The 17748-nt window shown below is 43.7% G+C and overlaps 1 protein-coding gene across 1 annotated transcript in view; it reads right to left on the bottom strand.

Moving 5' to 3' along the window:
* The window catches only part of PCBP3 (poly(rC) binding protein 3), a 168592-nt gene extending 152850 nt beyond the window's left edge, over window positions 1-15742 (bottom strand). The window contains exon 1 of the mRNA XM_039879798.1: window positions 15645-15742. The gene's annotated coding sequence lies outside the window, so the exon portion shown is untranslated. The remainder of the gene's footprint in view (window positions 1-15644) is intronic.
* Window positions 15743-17748: the final 2006 nt, after the last annotated feature.

The raw sequence follows: 17748 nt of genomic DNA, 5'->3' as shown, positions 1-17748 counted from the left end.
TCATAGTGTCCTGAGAAGGAAAAGCCCACGAAGACTCGATGGGAAGGAGGGTGCAGCTGCACACAGATGGGATGACGGGGTTTCTGTCCCACACATGGCCATGCCTCAGGCACCCTAAGTAGAAAGACAGAGGCAATCATCCTGGGTCTCCAATGATTCCTCAAAATAATTCTGCAAATACAATGTCTAGCACATGGAAACAAATAAGGCACCATGAGCGAGAAACAGTAGAAATCACAGCAAACAAAAACAGATCCACAAAGACATGAGAAGTTAGAATTACCCAATATAGACTTTCGAAAAACTACAGTTGCAGTAACACAAAAGCAAACGACCCCATTTTAAGAGTCTCGCGCTCTACCGACTGAGCTAGCCGAGTGCTGCAAACAACCCCATTTTTAAAAAATGGCCAAAAGATCTTAATAGACATTTCTCTAAAGAATATATACCAATGGCCAATAAACACATAAAAAGATGTTCAACATTACTAATCCTAAGAGAAATGCTAATCGAAAACAATAAAATATCACTTTGTACTATTAGGGTGGCAAGTCTCAAAGAAACAGAAAATAGCAAGTGCCGGCGAGGATGCGGAGAAACTGGAATCTGGGCACATTGTCGGTGGGAATGGAAAATGCTGCCGCCGCAGTGGAAAATGGTATGGCGATTCCTCAAAAAAATTAAACACAGAATTACCATATCATCCAGCAATTCTACTTCCGAGTATATGCCCCCAAAAAGGAAAAGCTGGGACTCAAACAGATACTTGTACACCCATGTTCACAGCAGCACTATTCACTGAAGCCAAAAGGTGGAAGCGACCCAAGTGTCCATGGAGAGATGAATAAACGAATGTGGTCCATCCATACAATGGAATCTTATTCAGCCTTACAAAGGAGAGAAATCGTGACACATGCTACAACATGTATGCGCCTTCAGTACATTTTGCCAAATGAAATAAACCAGTCACAAAAGGATAAATACTATATATTACATTTATAAGCGGTACCTAGCGTAATCATAAGTAAATTGATGGTTTCCAGGGGCTGGGGAAAAGGGGAAATGGGGAATTATTGTTTAATAAGTACAGACTTTTAATTGCTTCAGTTTTATAAGGTGACAGCTATGGAGATGATGGTGGTGGTGGCTGTACAACATCATGAATGTACTCAATACCACTAAACTGTACATTTTTAAATGGTTACGATGTTAAATGCCTTTTACTACAATTAAAAAAATAATTTGCTCCAGAGCAGGAGCACAAATCACCTTTCAACAAATTTCTCTCACAGTCAACCCTGGTAAACTGAGGTGTAGAGGTGAACAGAAACAATCACTATTTTTTTTTTCAATCTAGTAAGTAATTAAAAGAAAATACCTAAAAAAAAAAAAAAAAAAGGAAAAATAAACAAACAAAAAATACTGCACTCGCTATGGTCAAAATCATAAATGAGAGATTAGGAGTTATAAAAAGTAATAGTTTAACATATTTTTTAAAAATCTAGAACTGAAAAGTAAAAAATCATACAAGGGTTTCAAAGCAGATTAGGGGTTACTAAAGGGAGAATTGGTGAACTGGAAACCAGGTCAAAAGAAAATATTCAAACTAAAGCACGAGATACCAAACTCAAGAAACACAAAAGAGAGGGCAGGAGACTGTATGGTTAGAAATCTAACACACGTGCAGTTAGAGGCCTGGAAGGAAAGAAGAGAAAAGATAAAGTAGAAATAATGTCTGAAGATAATTTCCAGACTTATGAAAGATGTCATGCCACAGACACAAGAAGCCCACATACCTCAGGGAGGCCTAGTAAAACTACAGAAACCGAAGGACAATGAAAATTATTTAAAAGCGATAGGAAACACACAAATTACCTCCAGAGGAACAGCAAGTACACTGACCTCTGAACAGAAAAAAGCAAAAGCCAGACACTGTGGAAATATATGCCAACATAAAATTCAATATACTGGAAAAATTCTTTTAAAAATAAAGGTAAGTAGGTGATAACAGTGAAAACAGCAAAGTAACTACCTCCAAAATTCCATCTTTCATAAAAGCAATGAAAAAATGGCAAAAATTGTCAGACTCAACTTTTTCAGAAATCTGGGAATTTAACCAAAAGCTTATAGCAATCCAGGGAGCATTTGTTAAAGAAAAGTAGTTGAATCTCCATAAGAAGAATAAACCTGTGGTGTTTTAACTTGTTCTATCACCCTCTCCCCAATGCCACCTCAAATCTTTAGCAGTCTTGAAAATCGACAGCCTGCAATCATAGTGAGAACCAGCAGCCTGGCAGGCACGGAAGGGGACAGATAGGGTTGGAACTCCTGCGAAGCCGTATTCCCAGAGAACTGTCATTATTTGACATGGCTAGTGGGTTCCACCTGCAAAGCTGTCTTTGTTTCACCTGAGGCAGAGCGTGCCCAGTGCAAAAAGCATTATCCTCAGAGGTGTACGTCAAAACAGTTCGAAGCAATTGTTCAATTTTGTAAGTACCTGAGACAAAGAACAACAGTTGTGGCAAATAATACATTAACCCAAAAGCTTCAAAGGAAAAGCTGGGGAAAGAGATGTCTACAGGGGATTTGAAAAACTCTAATATGGTCCTGGAAGTCTGGAATGCTGCATGTGTACGCAGAGATGTACACCAGTCAGGTTGTGTGAAGGCCCAGGAAAGACCTGAGGTGGCTGTAGGTGTTCACACCAGACTGACTTTGAGGCTCTGCACAGCAGGAAGTGAAGACTAAGGCGGAGTTGTAAACTGCCTGATTAAATGTTGAAGCACACCCCCATATACAGACAGAGCCCCTTGGGAAAGACTAGGAGACTTATCGATTCCTGGCATTTAAGGAAATCTCTGTCCAATCATTAGCTGACCACTAGACTAGCCAATCAGAGACTTCAGTGGAAACACATGACAAAGAACACAGACTTTATAAAGTTAGTCACTACACAAACAAAAACTACACAAAGTCACTACACAAACAAAAACTACCACAACAAGCAGCAGCACAAAAAATCCCAGGGAAGAGAGAAAAATTGGATTTTCAGAGTTGCCACTACATTTCTTAAATGTTCAGTTTTTGACAAATCACTATGAGACACACCCACACATACACACAGAGCATAGAAAAAAGCAATTAAGAGAAAGTGTCCCTAAGGAAGCTCAAATATTGAACTTATAAGGCAAAGACTGGATATAACTTATTTTGAATATATTAAAAGAACTAAGGAAACCATGTCTAAAGGATTAAAAGAAAGTATGACAATGATGTCTCACAAAATACAGACCATTAATATAGATAGAAATTATAAAAAAGGAACCAAATAAAAATCCTGGAGCCAACAAATTAGATAACCTAGGTGAAAAAAACCAATTCCTAGGAAGACACAAACTACCAAAACTGATTCAACAAGAAATCAAAAAAATTGAATAGATCTAAAATAGATATTGAGTTAGTAATTGAAAAACTTCTCAAGGAAAAGTCCAGGAAGAGATGATTTCACTAGTAGATTCTATCAAACATTTAAAGAAGAATTAAGAAATCATTCAGACTCTTCCAAAAAAACTGAAAAGGACACGTACCTATTCATTTTGAGGCCAGTATTACCCCGATATCAAAACCAGACGAAGATATCACAAGAAAAAAATATGTCTTAAGAATATAGATGCAAAAAACTTCAACAAAATACTAACAACCTGAATCCAACAACATATAATGATTATCCACCATGACTAACTGGGATTTACCGAATAATGCAAGGTTGGTTCAACATACAAAAATCAGTCAATGTAACACATGACATTAATAAAATAAAGGACAAAAAACACGTGTTCATTTCAATAGATGTAAGAAAAGCATCTGACCACAAAATCACCCTTTCATGATAAAAAAAAAAAAATAGACAAAATAAAAACAGAAGGGAACTTCCTCAATCCAATACAGGGCATTTACAAAAACTCACAGCTAATACCATGCTTAGTGGTGAAAGATCGAATGCTTCCCCCCTAAGATCAGGAACAAGACAAAGCTATCCACCCTTGCCAGAACAATTCAGCATTGTACTAGAGATTATAACCATGACAACTACACAAGAACTAGAAATAACAGGCATCCATATTAGAAAGAAGTAAAATTATATATGCAGGTGACCTAATCTTACACAGTACATAGAACATCATCAGGAACCCACTAAAAAAGCTATTATAGTTAATAAATCTCGTGCTCATGGGTTGGAAAACTTAATATTGTTAAAATGGCAATACTTCCAATTTGGTCTACACATTCAGTGCGATCCCTATCAATATTCCATCTGCCTCTCATACAGAAATTGACAAGCTAATCTTAAAAATCAGACAAAAATGCAAGAAACCAGGAATAGCCAAAACAATCTTAAATAAGAACAAACTTGGCAGACTCACGTTTCTTGATTTTAAACTTAATACAAAGGTCCACTAATCGAGACTGTGTAGTTCTGTCATAAAGATGGATATATGTATCAATGGACTAGAACTGAGAGCCCAGAAATAAACCCTTATTTTATGGTCAACCGATGATTTTCAACAAAGGTGCTAAGACCATGCAATGAGGAAATGGTCTTTTCAGCAAATGGTGCTGGAACAACTGGACAGCCACATACAAAAGAATAAAGTAAAACTCCTTCACACCATGTATAAACAGTAACTGAAAATGTATCAAAAACCTAAACTTAAAAAGCTAAAACTATAAAACTTTTAGAATATAACACAGATGTGAATCTTTGTGACCTGAGATTAGGCAACATTGTCTTAAATATGATACCTAAAGCAAAAACAACAAAAGAAAAAGGTAGATAAACTGGACTTCATCAAAATTAAAAACTTTTGTACAAAGACCAAGAAAGTGATAAGACACTGACAGAGAGGAAATATTTGCAAATGGTATCTCTGATATGGGACCAGTAACTCTTACAAATAACAAAAGACAATCCAACTTAAAAATGGCCAAAGGACACAAATGGCCAACAAGCACAGGAAAAGGTGCTCAACAACATCGGTCATTCAGGAAATGCTAATCAACACCACAGTGAGATACCACTTCATGCCCACTAGGATGGCTATAATCAAAAAAATATATAAAATGAGAGTGTTGGTGAAGATGTAAAGAAACTGGAACCCTCATACATTGCATTGGGAATGTAAAATGGTGCAGCCTCTGTGGAAAACGGTTTGCCAGTTACCCAAAAAGTTAAACACAGAATTACTACATGACCCAGCAATTTCACTCCTAAGTGTATGCCCAAAAGAACTGAAAACATGTATGCACTAAAACAAACAAAAAAAACTTGTACATGACTGTTCATGGTACATTATTCATAATAGCCAAAAAAGTGGAAACCCGAAGGTCTACCTACTAATGATGGATAAAGAAAATGTTATGTACTCATATAATGTAATATTATTCAGCCATAAAAAGGAATGAAGTACTGATACATGCTACATCAATGAACCCTGAAAATATTACACTAAAGAAAGAAGCCAGACACAAAAGGCCACATATTTATGATTCCATTCATATGAAATGTCCAAAATCCTTAGAGATAGAAAGTAAATTAATGCTTGCCAGAGACTGGAGGCAGGGAGGAATGGAGTTACTGTTAACAGATATGAGGTTTCTTTTTAAGGTGATGAAAATGTTCTGGAATTAAGTAGTGATGATAGTTGCACAACCTTGTAAACATACCAAAAACCACTGAATCGCAAACTTTAAAAGGGTGAATTTTATGGCGTCTAAAGTATATTTCAAAAATTATAAGTAAATTGAGAGAACCTGAAAAAGAATAAAAGTGAAATCAAAATACTTTTAGGAAAAAAAAATACCGATTTTCTATTAGCAGCTGACCTGCAATACAGCAATGTATTCTTTGAGCAGAAGGCAAATGATCCCAGAATGAAAGTCAGAAATGGCAGAGAGCAATGAAAAGCAAAGAACAATAAAGATGCGAATGAATCTAAATGAACACTGACAGTACATTAAATAATAACACTGTTGATATTAATATTATTTCTTTGAGTTTAAAAAGAGAGTATAGAATTAAAATGTATAATAACAAGCACACGCACATCTAGGGGGGATGAATGGAGTTCAAGTATTCCAAGAAACTATGATCTCTGCATGGCTCAGGAGAAAAGTATAACTGCATTATCTAGATAAGTTAATAACACATTATCTAATTTACATGGTAACCACAAAAAGAAAGAAAAATAGAATATGATCTCCAATGTACTGGAGAGAGTGGAAAAGGAGAATGATTTTTTAAAATGATACTAGTTAAAAATAATACAAGAAAAGAGAGAAAAATAAACAAAACGTGGGACAAGAAAAATATATAATAAGATTGTGGATTTAAATTCAAATAGATCAGTAATTACATTCAATGTAAACAAGCCGAATGTTCCAATTAGAAGACAAAGATATCAGACTGGATGAAAACAATCTAATTAAATAATCTTTGCAAGAGACGTCTAAAGTATAAGAATAGAATAAGGCTGGAAGTAAAATGATTTAAAATACACACAAATATATCATGCAAATATGAGCCTGAAGAAATCTGGTATGGCTATATTAGCATCGGATATCTTATACCACAAAGGCAAAGATTCATTACTAGAGATAAAAAGAACCAGTCGTAAAAATTAAAGTCTCAATTCATCAAGAAGATAAAATAATTTTAAATTTACATGTCCCTAAAAATATGGTCTCAAAGTATATAAATAAAAATTGACAGAACTACAAGGAGAAATAAGACAAATCCGTAATCATAATGAAACTGTGTAATTATCTTAGCAATAGATACAACAATCAGACAAAAGAGTACTAAGAAAACAGAACATGTGATTAATATGCTTATCAAGTTAGCCGATGATATAGAACACTGAACCTAAGTCTTTGCAGGCACACAGGAACCATTAAGAAAACTCAGAGTCCATATTCTGGGCTCCGAGGCACATTAGAGAGTTTCAAAGGACTAATGTCATAAAGAGCAGGATCTTTGGGCAACGAAATTGTGCTGGAGAAGAACAAAATAAGAAAATCTGCATGTTTGGAAATTTCAAAATATTCTTCTAAATGACCTACAAATCAAAGAAAAATTCATAATGTGAATTAGATAATATATTGTTGCAGGCTCCTTGGGCCGTATAATAAATTACCACAGACTGGAGGCTTAAACAGTCATTCATTTCTTGCAGTTCGAGAGGCGGAGAAGTCAGAGATCAGGGTGCCAGCTGGGTGGGGCTCTGGTGAGGGGCATCTTCCCGGCCTGCAGATGACCTCCTCCAAACCTAACGACCTCCCAAAGGCCCCACCACCAAGTATCATCACACTGAGAGTTGGGGCTTCAACATATGACTTCAAAGGGGGCACAATTCAGGGTATAGCATGTATTGAACAATAATGAGAACAGCTCAAATCAAACTCTGTACAAGGCAGCTAAAGCATGATTTAGAAAGAATTGTGTCACCTTAAATGCACGCATTAGTAAAAGAGGAAATCTGCAAATTAATAAATTAAGTTTTCATTACAAATTAGAGAGAGAACAGCTACAGGAAAGGAAAATTATGGGCCAATTTCTCTCACAGACATGGATGCAAAAATCCCAAACAAAATATTAGTCATCAGAATCTAATCAATATATTACAGAAATAAGCTAGTATGAAGAAGTTATTTTTATACAGTTGTGATCTGTGGGTGGTAGAATTAAAAATTTCTACTGCTTTTTATGATAATATTAATTAATTTTAGACTATTTTCTAAATATTTTAGATTATTTTCAGATTATTTTCTAAATATTTTAGATTATTTTCAAAGTTTATTTTCTAAATAAGCAGTCATTGTTTTATAAATCAGAAAAAAATATTTTTTAATTAATAATTTTCTGCTGATCTTTTGAAGTCAACAATTTAATGAATGGCGAGAAGAAAAGAACAAGGGCTAGCCACTGAATAGCCATTTCATCCGAGTAATCATAGGGCTACAAGACCTTATGTGTCTCAGTGTCTCCATTTGGTTAAGAACAAAGAAAGGGTGGATAGGAGTGGAAAAGAATTTACAAAGATAGGGATGTGATAATAGCAATTCATAGGCTTTTTGCCCAGACATTAAGGGAGCAATCTCATACACAAACATGTCTATAAATAGAATCTATACTGCACTTCAGTGAATAATTTAAAAGCACTTTGCAAACAGGGTTAAGAAAACAGAAACCGAAATGCTCAAAAATCAATAGTTCTGTCCTATCCCAACCTGGTGAGTTATAGAAACAGACATTTGAGTTTCATATTATTTCTTAGAAACACTGGAAGCTAAATGGTTAAGTATCAAAAGGTTTAAAAACATCTACGAGCTTTGACCTAATAATTCTGCCTTTAGAAATTTATCCTTCAGAAATAATGTGATACATACAATGATTTTTATATAAGATATTTATCAAAGCATTATTTATGATGGTAAATATGTTAAAGCAGCATAAATGTCCAGCTAAGGAACTGGTTCAGTAAATTGAAACACCCACTGGAACAGTATACAGCCATTCAAAATCATATTTTAGAAGAATATGACAATAACACAAGGAAATGCTCACTATCTAGTACAAAGAAAAAACGTCGTTCATAAAACACATTATGGAATGAATCCCAACTTTACGATATGCATTTCATATACACACAAAAGTAGAGAAAAGGTATTGGCTATCTTTGCGTGGTATCATTACGGACAGCGTTCACTTTGTCCTTTATATGCTCTGCATGCTCCAATTTTTCCACACGAAACAGGTGTATTATTTTACAAATAGAAAAACAGTTTTTAAGCATCCTTCATTAACCTAAACCCACTCCCAGTGAGGGTAACTAGGTCAGTACAGATCCGACACATTCGTTTTCTACAGCTGCCTGACAAACTATCACAAACTTCCTAACTCAAAGCAATACACATCTACTATCTCGGTTTCTGCAGGTCAGAGTCTGAGAGATTTAACCTGGTCCTCTGCTTAGGGTCTCTCTCATGAGGCTACAACCACGCTGTTGGCCTGGATGTGTTCTCAACTGAAGACTCAACTGCAGAAGACTCCGCTTCCAAACTCACTCAGGATATTGGCAGAAGTTGTTTCTTTGCTGTAGGACTGAAGGCCCCCGCTTCCTAGTAGCTGTCCCTCTGCTCCTAGAGGCCACCTGCAGCTCTTCCGGCGTGGGCTTCCCCTACATAGCCACTTCCTCAAGCCAGCAAAGAGAGCCTCTAAATGAGTATCTAGCAAGACGTAATCGTGTAAGATGCAACAGAACCAGGAAAGCGACGTCTCGTCACTTTTGCCATAGTCCGTTGGTCAGAAGCAACTCACAAGTCCTGCTCCGGTGGGAGGGGGTGACACAAGGGCATGCATACTAGGAGGTGGGTTACAGTGGGGCCACTTCACTGAGTCTGTCCACCGTATCTAGCCACCCACGACAGAGCCCAAGCCTAGGAGTGAAGTCTGCACTTGGATCTGATGGCTCTTCTGATCGCCTGACCCCTAAACACTGGTGACGCCTGCTCTCTGCACTGCTGAGGCATTAGAGTTCTGTATAGACACGGAATTTCAGCAGGTCCTGTGTCAGTCCTGAAGGATGGTTAAAATTTAGATCAGTGGGAAGGAATGAGAAAGAGAGACTTTTCCTCTGCAACGAGGAGAGGTAAAGAGGCAGGAACTACCAAGGTGGGTTCTGGAGAAAATGAGTAGAATGGTTTGTTCACAACAGACATGAACCAATATGATGTCTAACTTCACATTCGACTTGGTGCCCTGATGACCAATACACTTGCAATACCTATGAACAAGACCTAGAGAGAAACACAGTGTGAGTTTTAGGCTAACTCTGCAGCACTGACACCAATCAGCCTCGATAGCGCAGTATATATTACTAATATTTACCAGTATCCAGTTGTCCTAAACCTCCAGGACATGGAAGACTCCATCTCCCTGCGCCATTTTAAACCAGATGTGGCCAGAATAACTCCTTCTGCCCAATACAATGTGAGCAAAATGGATCAGCGACCCTTCTAAAGCGATTAATTGCTGGTGCAACAGTCTCCATGTTTTAAAAGGACCCAGATCTAAGACATTTAAGAAGCGATTTTAGCAACCTTTCAGGGGACAAAAATTCCTCCTATTCAGAAACAATTACAGAGATAATGAAGCATCACCTTGATACCAAGTCTGAATAAGAGCAATACAAGAAAAATTATTGGTCAATACTTCTAATAAACAGACCTACCAAAATCCCAAATGAAATTTTACCATATTGGACCCCATAATAATTATTAAGTGTAATATATCATGACAAAGTACAGTTTATCCCCCCAAAAATAAATGATGGTTTAAAATTAAAAGATTAAAATATTTCATCTCAGTCACAGTTTAAAGAAAACACATAAAATCATCTAAATAGATAAAGACAACCGTTTGATAAAATTCTAAATCTAGTAATGATTTTTAAAAATATATATTTTATCAAACTATTAGTAGATGAAACCATCCTTAACCTGAAAGGAATCTACCAAAAAAAATAGCAAACTTCATATTTAAAGCTTAAAAGCATTCCTTTTAAAGTGAAAAACAGTATTAGGATAGTCTTAACATAGTTTTGTCTAGTGGTGCAAACAGAGAATAAGGCAAAAAAATAAATAAAAGATTTAAGGACTAGGGAGGAAGAAATGAAATGATTATTTATATGGGAAATTAGAAACAGATCCACACATTTATGAAATCTTGCCTGTTTCAAAGGTAGCATTTTGGATCACTGGGGAAAGGGCAGCACTCAATAAACAATGCTGGTACAATCGGTTACACGTTTGGAAAAATTGTAAAATTATACCTCCAACTTACACCTCACACAAAAATAGGTTCAAAGTAGAATATTAGAAATAAATATTCAAACTTTTCTTTTAAAGAAGAGATATCTTATGACTTTGTGGTAACAAAGGATTTCTTAAATAAGACCTAATAACCACAAACCATAAGGAAAAGATTGATAAATTTGACTACTTGTCAAATTGTTTAACTTTAAATTAAAGTTAAACATCTGTTCATCGAAACAGCATTTTAAAAGGATAAAAACAAGACACAAATAGAATCCAGAATATATAAAGAACTTCTAAAAAGCTATTAAGAGAACAACCCAGGCAACAAATGGACAAAATATAAAAATACAATTTATAGAAGAGGAAACCCAAACGGATAAGAAGTTCTCAAACTCACTAGTAATCTAGGAAATGCAAATTAAAACAGTGAGATATTTCATATCTCTAAACTGACAAATTAAAACATCTAAGCAAACCCTTGGAAAGTACTTTGACGACAGTGCTGAGGTTGGAAGTGGGCCTACCCTCTGACCCCGCAATCCTGCTCGTAGAGGTAGACCAGGCCCACTCTCTCCTGAGTGCCCAGCCCAGAGGAGAGGTAGGCCAGTGGGACATGGAACTGCGGGGGGCGGGCGGTGGGGATGGGGGTGGCTGGGCTGGGCTGGACTGAGCAGGCTGCTAAGAATATTGCAGGACACAGGCCAGGTAAGACAATATCGGGTGCCAGTCTTGTCAGGAGACGAAAGCAGGGATCCGAAGCATGCTTCCCTGGGGCCACCTCCTCCCAAACAGCAGCTAAACCAGTCTGTTTTCTTCAGCCAGTCCGATCCTGTCACCTCCTCCTCAGACATCGGCAGCTAAAACTTCCTAGAGCAGGGTACACCGTGTATCAGTTTCCTGGGGCTACTCTAACAAATTTCTACAAATTTAGTGGCTTAACACAACACAAATTAATTACCTTACAATTCTGGAGATCAGAAATCAGACACGGATCTCACTGAGCTAGAATCAAGGTGTCAGCAGGGCTGTGTTCCGTCCTGGAGGCTCTGGTGGAGAATCCATTTTCTCGCCTTTTCCAGCTTCAGAAGGCTGCCTGCATCCTTGGCTCAGGAGCCTTCCCATAGTCAAAGCCCACAATGACAAGTAATCTTTCTCACTTCATGTGACTATGACACTGACTCTTCTGCCTCCCTCTTCCACATTTAAGGACCCCTGCAATTAATTAGTGTGGGCCCACCCAAGTAATCCAGGATAATCTCTTTATTTTAAAATCAGCTGATGAGCAACCTTCATTCCATTGGCTACCTGCAATCTTCTTTGCCAGGTAATATAACATAGTCACGGTTTCTAGGGATTATTAGGACATAGACGGCTTTAGACGGCCATTATCCTGTCAACCACACAACCTCTTCTCAACTCTCCCCCTACACACACACCTCAAGTGGAGACTCCACCCTTTCAAAATACCCCCCACCTCTAGCCTCAGCACCACCTGGCCTTTCTCCAGTTACATCAACCTTCTTGTCTTTTCTGAATTGATTTATACCCACCCACGCCCAAACAATTACAATTCATCCTCCAGGGCTCAGCCCAAAGGCCACGTCTTCTCTGAAGCCCTCTCTGACTCCCAGCCTAAGTGAATCACCCCTCCTCAACACACTAACCCAGCTTTCTATGTATCCCAATTGCAGCACTGAGCGGGGCCCCCTGTAACCATCTGTTTACATGTCTTTTGTTCAGTGAGAAGTGGAGAGTCTTTCAATGATAAGAACGCTGTCTCATTCCTCTGTGGGTTCCCAGATCATATCGCAGGGCCTGGCAAAGAGTAGGCACTAAAAGAGTATTTCCGAAGCCTGGAAGTGGCAGAAGGAAGCTGCCCTGAGTTCTCAACAAAACAGATGTCAAAGAATAACCTGAGTTAAGTGTACGACTGACGGGGCCAAAGAACGAGCTGAAATGTTCATAACAAAAGCACCTCAACAATCCACTGCTTAGTCTGATGCACAATTTACTACCGTGTGGAAGAATCTCTGTACCTCAAGTGACACCCATTATTTTCTATTGCTAACCTATGGGACACATCTAAAGAAACAGGCAGAGTTAACCTCTAGAGAAATAAAGAATTTATCTAAAATGACTTACAAAGGTGTTCTCAAATTTATAGAAGAAAGAGTATCTGTCGCTCCGGTGCAGCAGCAATGCCTGGCGACTGCCCAAAGCCCGCCACACACTCAGATGGCTCCAGGCCCTCTCCAGAGAAGCACCATGCCGGTGAGTGTGAGGGATGCTGCAATCGACCCCGTCAGGGAAAAGCGAATTGCCTCTATTTACAAATGTATGTATGTATTATAATAAAAGTATATTTTTTAAGAGAGTGGTTTTTAATCAAACAGGGTCTCACTTAATTTCAATGGTTGGTTACTTAATGTCCACACTCTAGCAAGAAAATTACCACCTGGGGAGGATACTACTCAAGGGAAAGGGAATGTTGAGTTGGCACAATTGTCCACCTTAAAAAAGAGACAATGACATGGCTTGAGTTTTTTTAATTCGCACTTCCTTTCAGGTTCAATAAAACTCCTCTGTTTAACTTTTCTTTAGTACTGTGAATACTGAAGTCCATTTTAAGACATATTCCAAAACCACTTTCAACATTGGAAAAAAAATGTGAAGACCAAAAAAAAAAAAAAAAAAAAGATGACGTATTCAGCACCACGGACAGTGGACCCACTACTTGCCTGCACCAGGGCTGAGACATCAGAGCCTCTCAAAAATCTACAGTATTCATTCTGATATTCAAGTTTGGAGGTGTTCTAATACACGAGCAGGTATTTTTCTTTGTTATGGGCCAAAGGGCCAGCCTTCACCAAAGGGATGTACGACCTCCACCTATCAAAATCTGCTTCTGTGATCACTTTTACAATAAAGTCCTGGGATTTCTGTGAAATTAAGAATGACTCAGCCACTGACAAATGGCTACAGGCTCAGAAACCAGCTAGACGTCAAGGAACTAAAACTGCTGAAATTGAAACACTGGCGTCCACCCTTGAACGGCTAGATTGTTTCAAGGACCTCATGGGACTTTTGCAAATATAAACGCAGCATGCTCTGAGTCTCCCCTCTAACAGGGAAAGAGATCGTTTCTTTTTAAACATCTAACACAATGAACACATGTTCAAATTTTCTCATAAATACCTTTTAAAAATGTAACTACGAAAGTGCATATTTTGTCTAACCCTGAGTACTAATAATGATATCTGGAAAAGTGATGCTGTGAGGTCCAATATCACCAGTAATCAGCACGACCTGTGACACCAGTCACAAAGCCCTGAATTCTAAACAAGATGCCTAATCTTTTCAGCTGCAAACACTGCTTTAAACCATCGAAGCCTTTTCATGACTTTATAATATTGAGTGTTAACGAAGAAAGTACCTGAAGTTATATAAACTTTAAAAGTCTTGAAATGAACCTGCATTGTATAAACAACAGCACCTAGAGCACGAGAAAAACGGCAGTACTGAAAGCGGCCGCCCTCGGCGGGGCAGGGGCTGCATGCGTATCTGACACCTCTCGGGTCCTCACGGATCTGCAGTCTGAAAAGTGTCCACGACTTCTGCGGCCCCTCGGATGGGCGGCTCAGGGAGGGCGTTTGGATCTTGCCAGTACGCTCCAAGTGCCACTGCTCTGCAGTCTCTGGGCCACACGGGCCTGCGCCGCCGCCGGATGGCCAGCGGTGCCCCCGCGCGCGCGGAGGCCAGCCGGCTCATCGGCAGGAGGCTCCCGTGTGCACGTCCTCTGGCCCCCCACATTAAGTCAGGTTCAAAGAAGAGACGGGGGGCGACAGCTCACCCCTAAAGCTGGCGGCACGCGGGGGGCCTGTGCAGAGGGGCGCTTGGGCGGAGCGTGTGCGCGCCCCCCAGGCTAGCGCCCCGGGGCCCCGGGCAACGACGGCCGCCCCGGCGTCCCCGCGTTCCTCTGGGGGCCGCGCGGCGCACCCTCACCGCCCGAGCGCAGGGCCGGGGTCGCGCCGCCCGCGGGAAGGCGGGACGCCGGACCTCGGTCAACTTTCAGGCCGTCACGTGAGTAGCACTCGGAGTGGGCGGAAACGACGAGAACCGCCACGGGGCCGGGAAAACGGACCTGGTCAAGTGTCCCTCCAGCGCAGAGCGCGCGGGGACGGTGAGAAGCGCGTCCCGCCCCGGAATCACGAGCCCTCGCCGCGGCCAAGAAACAGGACGCGCCGCCCGTGCGCCGGCTTCGGGGACGCGGGGCGGCAGGGGACACGAAGGGCGGCGCGCTCGGGACGGCGCCGGCCGAGGGCCGCCGGGAGCCCCGAGTCCCGCTGGGCCGCACGCCGCGGCGCTCGAGCTGCTCGAAACTTAAGCCGCACGAAGTCCGGAGCGGAGCCGAGCCGCGGGCCCCCGACCAGCCCGCGCCCCGCGCCCCGCAACCCGCGCCCGGCCGCGCGGTCCCGCCGACAACTTCTGCGCCGCGCGTGGCGGCGCCCGCAGCCCCTCAGCCCCGAGCCCAGGACGCCGAGCCCAGGACCCCGGAGCCCCAGGTCCCCGCAGACCCCCGGCCGCGAGTCCAGGTCCCCGAGCCCAGGACCCCGAGCCCCAGGACCCCGAGCCCAGGACTCCGAACCGCAGGCCCCCGCTGCTCCAGGTCCAGCGCGGACTTCGGCCACGGCCTCCCGCCCCTGCTGGGACTCCCGGCCACGGCCCCCGGCCCAGACCCGCCCCGGCCCTGCGCGCGACCACTCACTCACCAGAGGGCGTGCCCGCCGGCGGGAGGCCGGGGCGGGGCCGGGGGTGGGGCGAGGCGATCCGCGCGGCGGCGGCGGAGCCTGAGGCGACGGAGTCTGAGGAAACTGAGGCGAGTGAGGCGGCGGTAGCAGCTCCTCGCGCTCCAGCCGAGGCCCTGCGCGCGGCGCGGCCCGCCCCCTCCACGCCGCTGACCAATCCCGAGCCTCCCGCCGCCGCTGGCCGGCCCCGCCCATGTGCGGGCCGCGCGAAAGCGGGCGCCGAGGGCCAATCGAACGGCGGAACGGCGCCGAGGGCGACCAATCGGAGCCCGGGAAGCTGTCCTGAAAGGATCCAATCGGCGTCGCGGGGGCGGGATGGCAACAATACTTATGCGGGCGGGGCGGAAACCTGGGGCGGGGAAGAGTGGGGTCTTGGGCGGGCGGGCGGCGGCCGTGGGCGGGCCGTAGGCGAGCCTCTTCGCAGGGGCGGGCCCAGGCCCGGGGCGGGGCTAGGCGGTCAACAGGTGGGGCCCACGAGGGGCCCACAACGGCGAGAGGTGCGTGAAGCCGGATCACAAATCGGGCAGAGCAGGGGATGGTCCACTGGCCGGGGTCGCGTCCCGGGGCGGGCCAACGGATGGGGGCGGGGCTGGTCTCTGGCAAGGGCCTGGCCAGGCAGTCCCGGCGTCGGACCCGCAGAGTCGACCTGCACCCCCCCCCCCGGAGTCCCCTTCGGTCCCCTCCTCTCCCTGGGTAGTCAGTGAAGCAGGCAGCCCTCCGGGCCTCCGGGCTTGGTGCCGAGACCTCGACCAGGTCCCCGCCCCGACATGCCCCTGCCTTCCCGTGCTGGGCTCTGACGCCCCCCAGCGAACCCGACGCCCCACCTGTCCCGGCCCCTCTCCAGGTGTCTATTCTTCCTCCTATGCCACGGAATCCGTGTGTCCGGATGTATGCCGGTCTGCCGGCCCAGCCGACCCAGGACGCAAGCGGGCTTGCGCATGGGCATTCGTAGGTGCCTGGTTGGCACACCTATCCGCAGGTAACCCAAGGACAGTGACCGAGGCCGACTGAAGTGCTGGGCTGTCCTCGGGGACAGAGCATGTCAGGGCGTTTCATGTCATTACCCTCTCTCCACACCTCCTGGGCTGCGATCTGATGTTTTGTTTCTATTCTAGTCATTTTCATGGCACTGAACCCTTGTGTCCCAGCTGTGAATTGTGGCCTATTCTTAGCGAAGATTATTTCTTCCGGCGCTGCATCGACGACACGAGACAGGTCACAGGCACCGCGGTAGCCTCAGACCCCGGGAGTCACGGGGAGCGGTGAGGGTGGAGCCGGCCAGGCTGAGTCCCAGCGCGTCCTCGCTGGACCCCGCACCCCGGACCAGACGGTGCTCTGTGGGCCTCAAGCAAGGAGAGGGGTCAGCCAGTCCACAGAACAGAGCTAGGGGCGGGGCCTGGGAGTGGCTGAGTCCCACGCAGACAGCCCAGCTCAGGGCCGCGATCGCGCCGTTTGCTCCCAGACTGCAACAGGAGGCATGTCCCCCGCCTCTTCTCTGAGAACCCTACTGCTTCCTGGACGGTGAAGGGTGGAAGGAGGGCTGCAAGAAGCCCACCCACACAGAGGTCATCATTGAGACCTTTTCTTTCCGTGGAAGCATTCGGAATACTAGTATTGGAGCCTCACTACAGGACACAAGTACCCCACTGGCACCCAGAGGCAGGTGACGGTGGGCAACACCCAGAGAGAAAGTTCTGGATGGTCCACACCAGATGCGGTGAGGGTATGGGAGGGTCAGGAAGAGCTGCATGTTCATTTGTCTTCATATGTCACTTGTGTCATTCAAAGGCAACTTTTTAAAAAGAAAGGGCTCAGGCTGGAGGGTGAGAAGGGGCTGTGGGTGAGGTCACCTGGGAAGGCAGCAGCGGGGCACAGAGGGATGAAGCAACATTTGGTTCAGGAGGCGGGGGCCACAGGAGCGGTCCCAGCCGTGTGGGTAGCACTTGTCACATTCAGAGCAGGGAGATGTGGTTAACTATGTAGCGTGGAGGACCACTCTCGGGATAGGGGGGAGGATGTAGCAAGAGAAGGAGGCAGAGGCCCTGAGTGGGTGGCCCCACAGTGGGGA

This window comes from Pteropus medius, unplaced genomic scaffold, assembly GCF_902729225.1.
Source record: "Pteropus medius unplaced genomic scaffold, Ma_sr-lr_union100, whole genome shotgun sequence".
Classification (NCBI taxonomy): Eukaryota; Metazoa; Chordata; class Mammalia; order Chiroptera; family Pteropodidae; genus Pteropus; species Pteropus medius.
This window is presented reverse-complemented; position numbering and strand designations above follow the sequence as displayed.